This window comes from Anser brachyrhynchus (genome assembly GCF_964034855.1).
Source record: "Anser brachyrhynchus genome assembly, chromosome: 2".
Taxonomy (NCBI): domain Eukaryota; kingdom Metazoa; phylum Chordata; class Aves; order Anseriformes; family Anatidae; genus Anser; species Anser brachyrhynchus.
In genome coordinates this window covers 148,379,124-148,388,601 of record NC_137695.1, presented here as the reverse complement: position 1 = coordinate 148,388,601, position 9,478 = coordinate 148,379,124, and positions in this window count along the sequence as shown.

The window sequence follows — 9,478 nt, the reverse complement described above, 5'->3', positions numbered from 1 at the left end:
GGTAGGACTTCAGTCTTTTTAGACCTGTGAAGTTGTAACAGTCCCGATAGCAGTTATGCTAACTGCAGTGACTGGAGAGGTTTTTCTTTGCCAGAGAAGTAGAAGAATGAAGGAAGTAGTAGTGACGCATGTGGTTTGCTTTCTTGCATTACCATTTATCATTTGCACTTTATGACCTTCTTGATTAATGTTTTATTCTACTTGGCTTGTAAGAAGTTGAAGCAGTTTCCAGATTTTATGTCTCTATATGCCATTAAATGTCATGCTAGCTTTCCACTTCTGGGCCTGATAATGATGGATTGTGGTAGCAAAACCTCAGAGTGAATGAATGCATTGGCCATATTGGCTCGTAATTCTTAACAGGCCCATGAATGGAACAACCTTGTTTTTCAATAGTTTATGTGTGACAGGACATTTTTAAACATTAAGTAGTCTATGTGATAGTATTTATGTAAGTTAAATTAAGATGCTATACTGGACTGCATTTTTCAGAATGCATGAGTTTGAACAGTCAAAGCCTTTCTGCAGACCTCTCCGGGAACATAAATTGAAAACTCAAGTTCCAAGGATTTGTTGCTAGTTATTTCAGAATCAACCATGAAAAAGCCTTAATACTAGATGTCCTGTTGCCTTCAGTGGTCAGGATGGATATTTGATATTGCATGGGATGGAAACAGCAGCAAGAAAAAACATTTCCTCAAAGTTTGTACTTACCCCATCAGATCTCATCCAGATGAGATAAAGCTCAATTGTCAGGCAAGCACAGTCCTGAACACACATGAACAGTAATGTTCTCATAACACTTGTTGTGTGGAGATGTGTGTGTGACTGTGACTTCATGTTTTCCTTCAGGTTTGTACACTGATCAGTTTGCAATACAGTACAGCGTGACTTAGCACACTGCGTACTGCACCAAGTGGATTGAGCTAGGCATTATCAAGGCACAGGTATTTTAATCCATTTCTCTTTAATCCACGCCTCTTTGTTCAAAGGCATATTGGCAGTGTCCTCTCAGAGAGTGCAATTATCTTTAAACTCAGAGATTTGATTTCCCCCTGACTTTTTTATCAGCACCCATCCTAGACACAGCTGGAGTCATCAGTCATTAGGCTTGGGCAGACAAGAGCAGCCCTAGGAAGCCAGGCTTGCTGCTATCACCAAGTGAGAAATGGGCTGCAAAGGACAGAGGCTATTTTTGCAGGCAGAAAGGGCAGGTGGTACTCTAGAGGCAGTGCCATCATTTCTGTCACCCACATAACAGCAGCAGGAACAGCAATAGCTATCAGACACTTACCCTCCCCCTGGCTGGAGTTACTGAGGCCCACCCCCGTTCTTGTAAAATTCAGAAGTCTGAGGCCAGCTTCGTTCTCCCCATAGACAAGCCCTGACTCACTATATGTAACTGAGACCACTCTAAGGAATATAGTATTGCAATGAGAAGTAGCATGAAATACTTTACTGGTCACACCGAATATACATTTCTGAAGTGGTCCCTTCAGCAATTTTGCACGGTCGTTTGTTCTAACTGAGGTGATTCTTGGGGCCTGGTTGAACCCAAAGAAGCAGGCTTGGACCTCTGGGTTGTGAAATTGTATTGCATGGAAAAAAAAAAAAAAAAAAAAAAAAGGCTTATCATACCACATAGAAAGACAATGTCCCTTCAAAATTCACTTTCAGGACTACCACTTAGCAGGGATAACAGTTAGTGGGCAAATATTTCTTAAGGTCTAGCACTTTCCACATAAGAGCAGCAAAAATCCCTCCTAAGATGATGTAATTCTGAACTGATAAAGGGCACGGTCAATCATGCATCTACAGTCTTATCACTGAAGTCTTCCTGGACCAGCTGCTTTAACTCTACCTCATCCCAGTGGAATCTACTGTCCAGGCTCCCAGGCTGTACTTCATTCCTAATAGTTTCTCTTTGCTTAGTGGATACAAAGGATTAAGAACAACGGAAACCACGAAGGAATACTGCTCAAATCCTATTCTAGGCAAGCATTACCCAAGAATTTGACAGGTTTTCTGATAGATGTTTATTATGGTTTTGGCTGGAATACATTTAATTTTCTTTGCAGAGGCTCATATGATGCTGTGCTTTGGATTTAGGATGAGAATAATGCTGATAACACACAGATGTTTCAGTTGTTGCAGGGCAGCGCTCACCCAGAGCCAAGGACTTCCCAGCTCCTCGTGCTGCCCTGCCAGCGAGGGGCTGGGGGTGCCCCAGGAGCTGGAGGGGACACAGCCAGGACAGCTGGCCCCAAATGACCAAAGGGACATCCCACACCATGGGGCATCATGCTCAGCAATGGCAGCTGGGGGAAAGAAGGTGTCGTTCACTCGCTCTCTGTAATGCCTCTCCAGTGTCAGCACCAATGGGCTATTTCACAGCTGTACAATCTCATTCATGTAACAGCCCAGATGTGAGTTCACACTTCCTTAGCTACTGTTCCAAAGGTGACCTGGAATTTCAGGCAAAATATATCAAGATCTTATTGCTGAAGTTGGAAAAAAAAAAAAAAAGTAAAAAGTTATTGCTTTTAACTTAGCAGCACCTTGGAGCAGGACCTTCTGGGTCCCCTTCTGGGTCCCCTTGACAATATATAAATAAAATGATGTGAGGAAGTATAGGATAACAAATGCAATAAAAGAAAAAGAGAAATAGTCACCACCTTGAATTTGCTACACAGAAACAATACCAGACAATAGTCAGTACACCACCAGGAATAGAAAGAAGAAGGTATTTATGTATTTGATGTTTTTCTGTAAGTACTATGTACTATGTCTATACGTACTATTAACTCCATGTTATATGTAAAGGGATCTGTGATGTCCAAATCATGGAAGGACTGAGAGTATAGTACACAAAAAGCACGAACTGGGAATCATATTGCAGAGTCGTATTCATTTCTGTACTGTGGTCCCCAGTGCTCCAGGCTTTTCACTGGCTTTTTAGTTCAGTTGAATGCTATACCCATGCTTAGCCAAAGCAAATAAATCAAGCTGGGCCCAAGCTGCCTGTAGAGAACCATCTGGAAGTTTCTTGAAGATGTTTGTTAGTTGGGTTTTTTTTGTGTCTGTGTGTGGTTTTGGTTGGCTTATGTTTTTGTTTTGTTTTGTTTTGTTGTTGTTTGTTTGTTATTATTTTGCTCTGGCATTGTACCAGAATATAAAATGTTACTGGACAGATCACCTGCATTTCATGGCACTTCACCTGAGTACATAAGTCCTGCAGGTCACACCTGATTCTGCACAAAGCCAATTTATGTGTCTCCTCCTCTGCAGCAAATTAAACCAAAGCCTGGATAAACTGTTGATAGTCATATTTTAACTGCATAACAAAATACAATTATATCTGCACTACTGATAGCCATGAGGGAGAGAGATGTGGCTATTTAGTGGGACTGAACTTCAAGAATGTTGGTACTTGATAATATTATTGCTGACTTTCGTATGTTTTCTTTTGTCAATACCAAAGTCAGCAAATATTCTTAAACGCCCAGTATGCTGTCTTTTCAGAGGATTTTGAGTAGGAAGAAGCATATACTAAATCTCAGGTGTAATCTACCTCTAGCCTAGGTCCTAGTCTTTGATGAATCAAATATTTTTCAGATGAGAAATGCCACTTTCTACCAAAGCGTGAAACTGCAGGTTTGACTCCTTGATAATATGTGACTATCCAGGTGTGTCAACATTTCCCCTCCGCCCGAGGCAGGACCCATCAATTCTGTGTATCATGCCTGCCCCAGTCACTTGCCTAGACAATAATACATGTCATATCTGATCTAGTTGACATTTACAGTTACATTTCTGCTTTGCTATTTTGGATAGGCAACAGGATACCTTTGAAAAGAAATGTTGACTTGTGGTAATACATTTTTTTCTGTTATTTGGGCAATTTTAATACACAACATCAAGAAAATTCTGGTGTGCATATGGCAGAAGAATAAATTACTCACTTTCTCAAAGTTCCAACCACATGAAATAAATCTTTCACAGAAGTTTCTGAAGTATCTATCACAATGGTATCTCAGCATAGTTTAGGAATTATAGCATATAGATGAACTAAAGTACTCTATCACCTGACGAACTGCTGATTAATGACTTCTCATTGCCAGTACCAGCACCATCAGACATGATATTTAATATAAGCTGAGCAGTCTTAACTAAGTTTAGTAGAAACACTCAAAATCTCTATCCTGCCATCTAGAGTTTCTCAACAAAAAGGAAGACCTGAGCATGAAATAATTCAATAGCATGCACTTAAGTCTCATTATGAGTCCAATCTCTGTGTATTTTAACAGTTTTCACAGAATCAGAGAACCACAGAACCACAGAATGCTACTGATAACAATTTTGGTACTGAACTAGGGGAGAGTAGTTCTTCAGCTGCCACTGAAGTATCTGACAACACTGGATTTTAAAGTGACATGAAGGTGCTATTAGAAAGAAGATATTGTCAGGTTTGCTGTAGCTGTTTCATGTGCTGTTTTGCAGCCTGCTGTGCAAGTACCATTTTAGATCATAAAATCATAGAATCACAGAATCACAGAATGATTTGGGTTGAAAGGGACCTTAAAGACCACCCAGTTCCAACCCCCTGCCCTGGGCAGGGACACCTCCCACCAGACCAGGTTGCCCAAAGCCCCATCCAGCCTGGTCTTGAACACCTCCAGGGATGGGGCATCCACAGCTTCTCTGGGCTCACCACCCTCTGAGTGAAGAATTTCCTCCTTATATCTAATCTAAATCTCCCTTCTTTTAGTTTAAAGCCATTACTCCTTGTCCTATCGCTACATTCACTCATAAAGAGTCTCTCTCCTGCTTTTTTGCAGGCCCCCTTTAGGTACTGGAAGGAGAACTGAACAGTTCGGTTTTCTTGAAAGGAGGCACTGGTATTAATGGCCACACAGTGACTTACTCCCACTGTCCCTTAGGGAATGAAAGATGTTCATAGGATATTAGGATCTCTGAGCACTATAAGAACCTCTAGAACAGCCTGATTTACAAAATGATAAAGAAGATGACAAAGATAGAGTACTTTCCACTTCTTTTGCAGGTGAATACAAATCTGTGAGACCAGTAATGAGGGCACTGAGATAAGCTTGGTCTTGAGCTTTCCCGAAGCACTTTAGAATTTTTATTTAGTGGTTTCTATTCTGTTTTTAATGTGAAATTCATAAAACTTTCCAAGAAGCAGTGACTGGAACCAAGATGTCTCTTTGTACACATGAATCTCATGCTCATAGTAGCACTGTGGTCTATCTTCAACCAAAGTATGAAGATCTAAAATGCTCATTTTAACTTAGGTGGTATCTGCACATTTAAATTTTTTAAAGTTGAAACTGCATCCCTAATCATAAGTCAGCAGCAGTAGGGTTGTGATGGGGTATTTCATTACATTATTGTCTGTTCTCCTACAGACTCTTTGCAGTACCTACCTATCATCTCCCACTGCTATTTGTACACTGTTTACAAAGGTGAGGAACTGTCCTGGTAAGATCATCTTTTAGCATCGTGTAGAGAAGACGCCTAATTCATTTGCTCTTGATCCTAGAATCAGATCCTTCTCATTTTCCTACCTTTCTGCCCTTCTCCAGTGTCATGATCAAATGGATGTTGTGCTTATTCATTTTCTTTGAGCTAAAGCATGATCTGAAGAAGAATCCTTGCTTTATGTCTGAGAGTTTTGTGCCTTACTTTTCCAGCTGGCTTCCTATCCAAGTAGCAGAGACACTTAGGGCTGCTGAGGATGCAGAATCAGGAAAGGTCAACATATATTTACCTTGGTGTAGCTATAGCGCTCAGTATGACAGCTAATTTAAGATATCTGCCAAAGGTCTACACTAATACCTGGCTCCTCATCAAAGCAATTATCTCTGCTAAAACTGAGCCATTGTTTTCCTACCACATTGCTGTAAAGGAACATAAACCTTTTGAAGTATCAGTAATTAACATTTCTAAGCCTACCTTTGTATTCCTGTGATAAATGAGGGACGGGGAATTTTTAACAACAGACTTACAGTGGACTGACGTACCTAAATCCCTTACATGCTTTGGAAATTTTCACCACAGACATTACAACAAACAGGCTGAACTTTACTTCTCCCTGCTCCTCTTCCTCTGCCAAACTAAGCTGTGTGATAGGCACTAAGTCCATCTGAGAAATGCTTAGCTATATTATCATGTGTTACCATAACCCCTTTGAACAAACAGAAATGTATTGCGTACTACACCCCTTCATAATTTCCAGCATATTCTTCAAAGAAAAAGACACATCAATGTGTTTATTCATTGCACTTCACTTTCTTACTACACCATTTAACACATGTAAAAGCACCGTTGTTTTTGTAACATCTCCAATAGACCATATACAGACGTACCATCAGAGTTTCCCCTCAGGTGGCAAAACTTGATCTTGTCAAAATTCTGTTTGTTTTCCAGCTGATGTCTATAAAAGTTCTCTACAGACTGGATTAGCAGAATAGATTCAAGTTTCCCCACATAAATTTGCCCTTTGAGCTTTGGCATACTCTCGGAATTTTGGTCTAGGCCTGCCAGATGAAAGGGCTCTACATATTCTGGCCCTTTAAGTGGGGCTGGCATGGCCAGAAATATGATATCTGTAAAGTCTGAAAATCACATGGGAAAGCAGCATGTATATTGTGAAATTGTGAAGCTCTGGGCAAAGCTTATTTTCCTCCTGCTCTGTCAGTTTGTCTGGTGTTGCCAAATGAAACAAGTCACTTCTGCAAGAAGGAGTTTGTATGACTTTTCAAATGAGGAAAAAGTTAAAATCTCAGGGACTGCCATGTTATTGCTGCAGAGGATGAAGAAAACAGCTCAGCAACCAGCTTCTTGAGCAAAGAGGGCCACAGGTCTGTGCTTTTATCCTGGTGGGCTCTGGGAAGGGACTTTGCTAACAGACCGGAGATCACAGATTCCAAGACAAAAGCTTAGCAGCACTTTCAGGAATAACGATGAAGGCACAGCCTTTTGTAAAAGCTCTGCCAAAGCTGAGCAGTGAGTTAGCTGGGCTCCGAATTTGTTACCTTCTTATAGCAGCCGTTCTCAAAGCAGTGGTGGGCAGCATGTGGGAGGTCACTGGTAATTGAGAGGTGGCCCTCAGAGCGATGAAACAGCTGCTAATCTTCAGGCCATGTTACTTCCCACTGGAGGAAGGTCAGGTGAGGACTATTGGGAGGGCGGGAGGGAGAGTCAAGAAACCCTCTGCTAACTGCATCTGTCAGGTGTTTCTCCGGTGTAAATTCCCCTGTCGAATTTTTAAAAAATGCTGCAACTTTACAAGAAGCAATGAAGTTATAGGAGAACAAAACCAAGCTGGAATGGTATGCCCAGAGGTGTAGTGCAGTGAGATCTGCAGGCAACAGAGACTAAATGCTTAGACATATATACCATACCAAGATAACGTATGTGAATATAGCGTATGTCAATAGCATATGTGAATATAAATAAACAGCTGCAGGCATTTATACTAAACAAGCTGATATTCCACTGACGTAACAAGTGTCCAAGTACAAAAGCTATAGCAGCTACAAGGACGAGATGAGAGTGATGTCAAAAAAATAGCTTGAAAGAAGAAGAGTAATGGGATGTGGATTATCCCCTTTCCTTTATGAAGATAGGTGTGTTAGAACAGGAAAAGAAGTGAGAGTGAAAGCCTTTATAGAAGGTACTCCACTGACTTCACATGAGACGGCACCAGTGGTTTTGTACAGCAGTTTTCTAAGGCAAAAATTTAATTTGGTGGGAAATGACAGGAAATGACTAAAACTCATCAGTCTTTATGAGTAATTATGTTTTAGTCCTAACTCCGTGATTTGGAAGAGATTTTACTTTTGGTGGGGTTGATCTTTGCAATTAATGTTCCCACTCTGATTAAAAAAATTACACTGAAAATTAAATAAATAAATGGAAACTCATTTAACTACATGCTGAAGTACCACAGGAAGAATGTGCCTTGTGATTAATGGTTCCTGCCTTGCTGAATAATTGCATTCAACAACTTATCAGCACAATTTGCTGTCACTTTTCTCAGCATTGGTTTCAGACACATATGTAAAGTAATTGCCATGTAGAACCACAGCTTAGAGTGCAGAAACTGAGGGCGTCTAACCCAGCTCAGAAAGTTCCATCTAGCTTTTCCATCTGTTTTTTAAAGAAAAATCTTGCTTTCATGAAAACCTTTCAGATTCCAGTGAAAACGTGTTTACAGAACCACAAAGAACTTTTCAAGCCATTTTTTCCACAAAAAAAAAAAAAAGGTTTTAAGTCTACCCTGTGCACATTATAAATAAAACAGGAAATTAAATATTGGCCAAGGTTTTCTTTCCAATATTTATTGATGTAAGGATTTTAACAATGTGTTTAACTGTGTAACACATCCAGCAATTGTTGTCATGTAGCTTCTGCTCTTCTGAACAGCATTTGTTGCCCCCACTTTAGAAGTCTCCACAATACAAGGGGCATAAAAGTTCTTTTAAATTTTAAATTAATGTTTATTAAGAATTGTAGAATTGCCAGGAGAGCCACAGTGATGAAAACCCTCATATATGTTTTTCCAAGAAGATTTACAACCTACATTAGACACAGCACTCGGCCATAAAATCAAGTGAAATGTGCAGTCTTGACACACTTCCTCTGCTCAACAGAAATTAAAATATATATCCCATGAATGTTGTCATAGTAACATGTGGGAAACATTGAAAGAAGTCAACATGATGAACAGGTATAATTTATATTTCTCTAAAATCTTACCCCACACATTGCTCATAAATCATCCAGCTCAAGTCTGTAGTACAGAGATGTTCAACTTTCCATCCTGCAGTCTCACTGTTCCAACTAACAAAATAAGAGTAAGTGTAGGAAAAAATGACCCAGTGGCAATTGGGTCTTATGATCTGCTCTGTAATGGAAAGCTAAAACCAAAAAAGGCTGATACCAGTTTTACAGTTCTTAAACTCACACTTTGTATATTGACATCAGTAGAATTATTTGTATGTTTAAAACTAAGCACATGCATAGAATTTGCAGGACTGAAACAAAAACCAATATTTTAAGCACATCTGGGTCAATACATTCCAATGCATGGAAAGCATTCCATGCTTTCAGAGCCCTACGCATTGCCTACAGCCCATGTTGCACGCTAATGGATATCATAGCAAGTGCTGCTTGCCACAGCATTATGGACTACTGCTACCCACCATTTGGGATCACAACTTCCAGCAAAGCTTTTCAGAAAAGAACAGTGATCCTAATTGTTTCTGGGTTTGTCTGTCCTTTCTGCCTGCCATAAAGCTGGATATTTGCATTGCAAGGGAGCTCCCACAAGAGGGGAGCTCAAAACCTGCAGCACCTGAAACCTAATGAGCAAATCTGTCCTGAATGGTTTAACCTAAATGATTAGTTTCTTTAGAAAGCCTTGTTCTAATTATATGTTTAAGATTTTCCATTT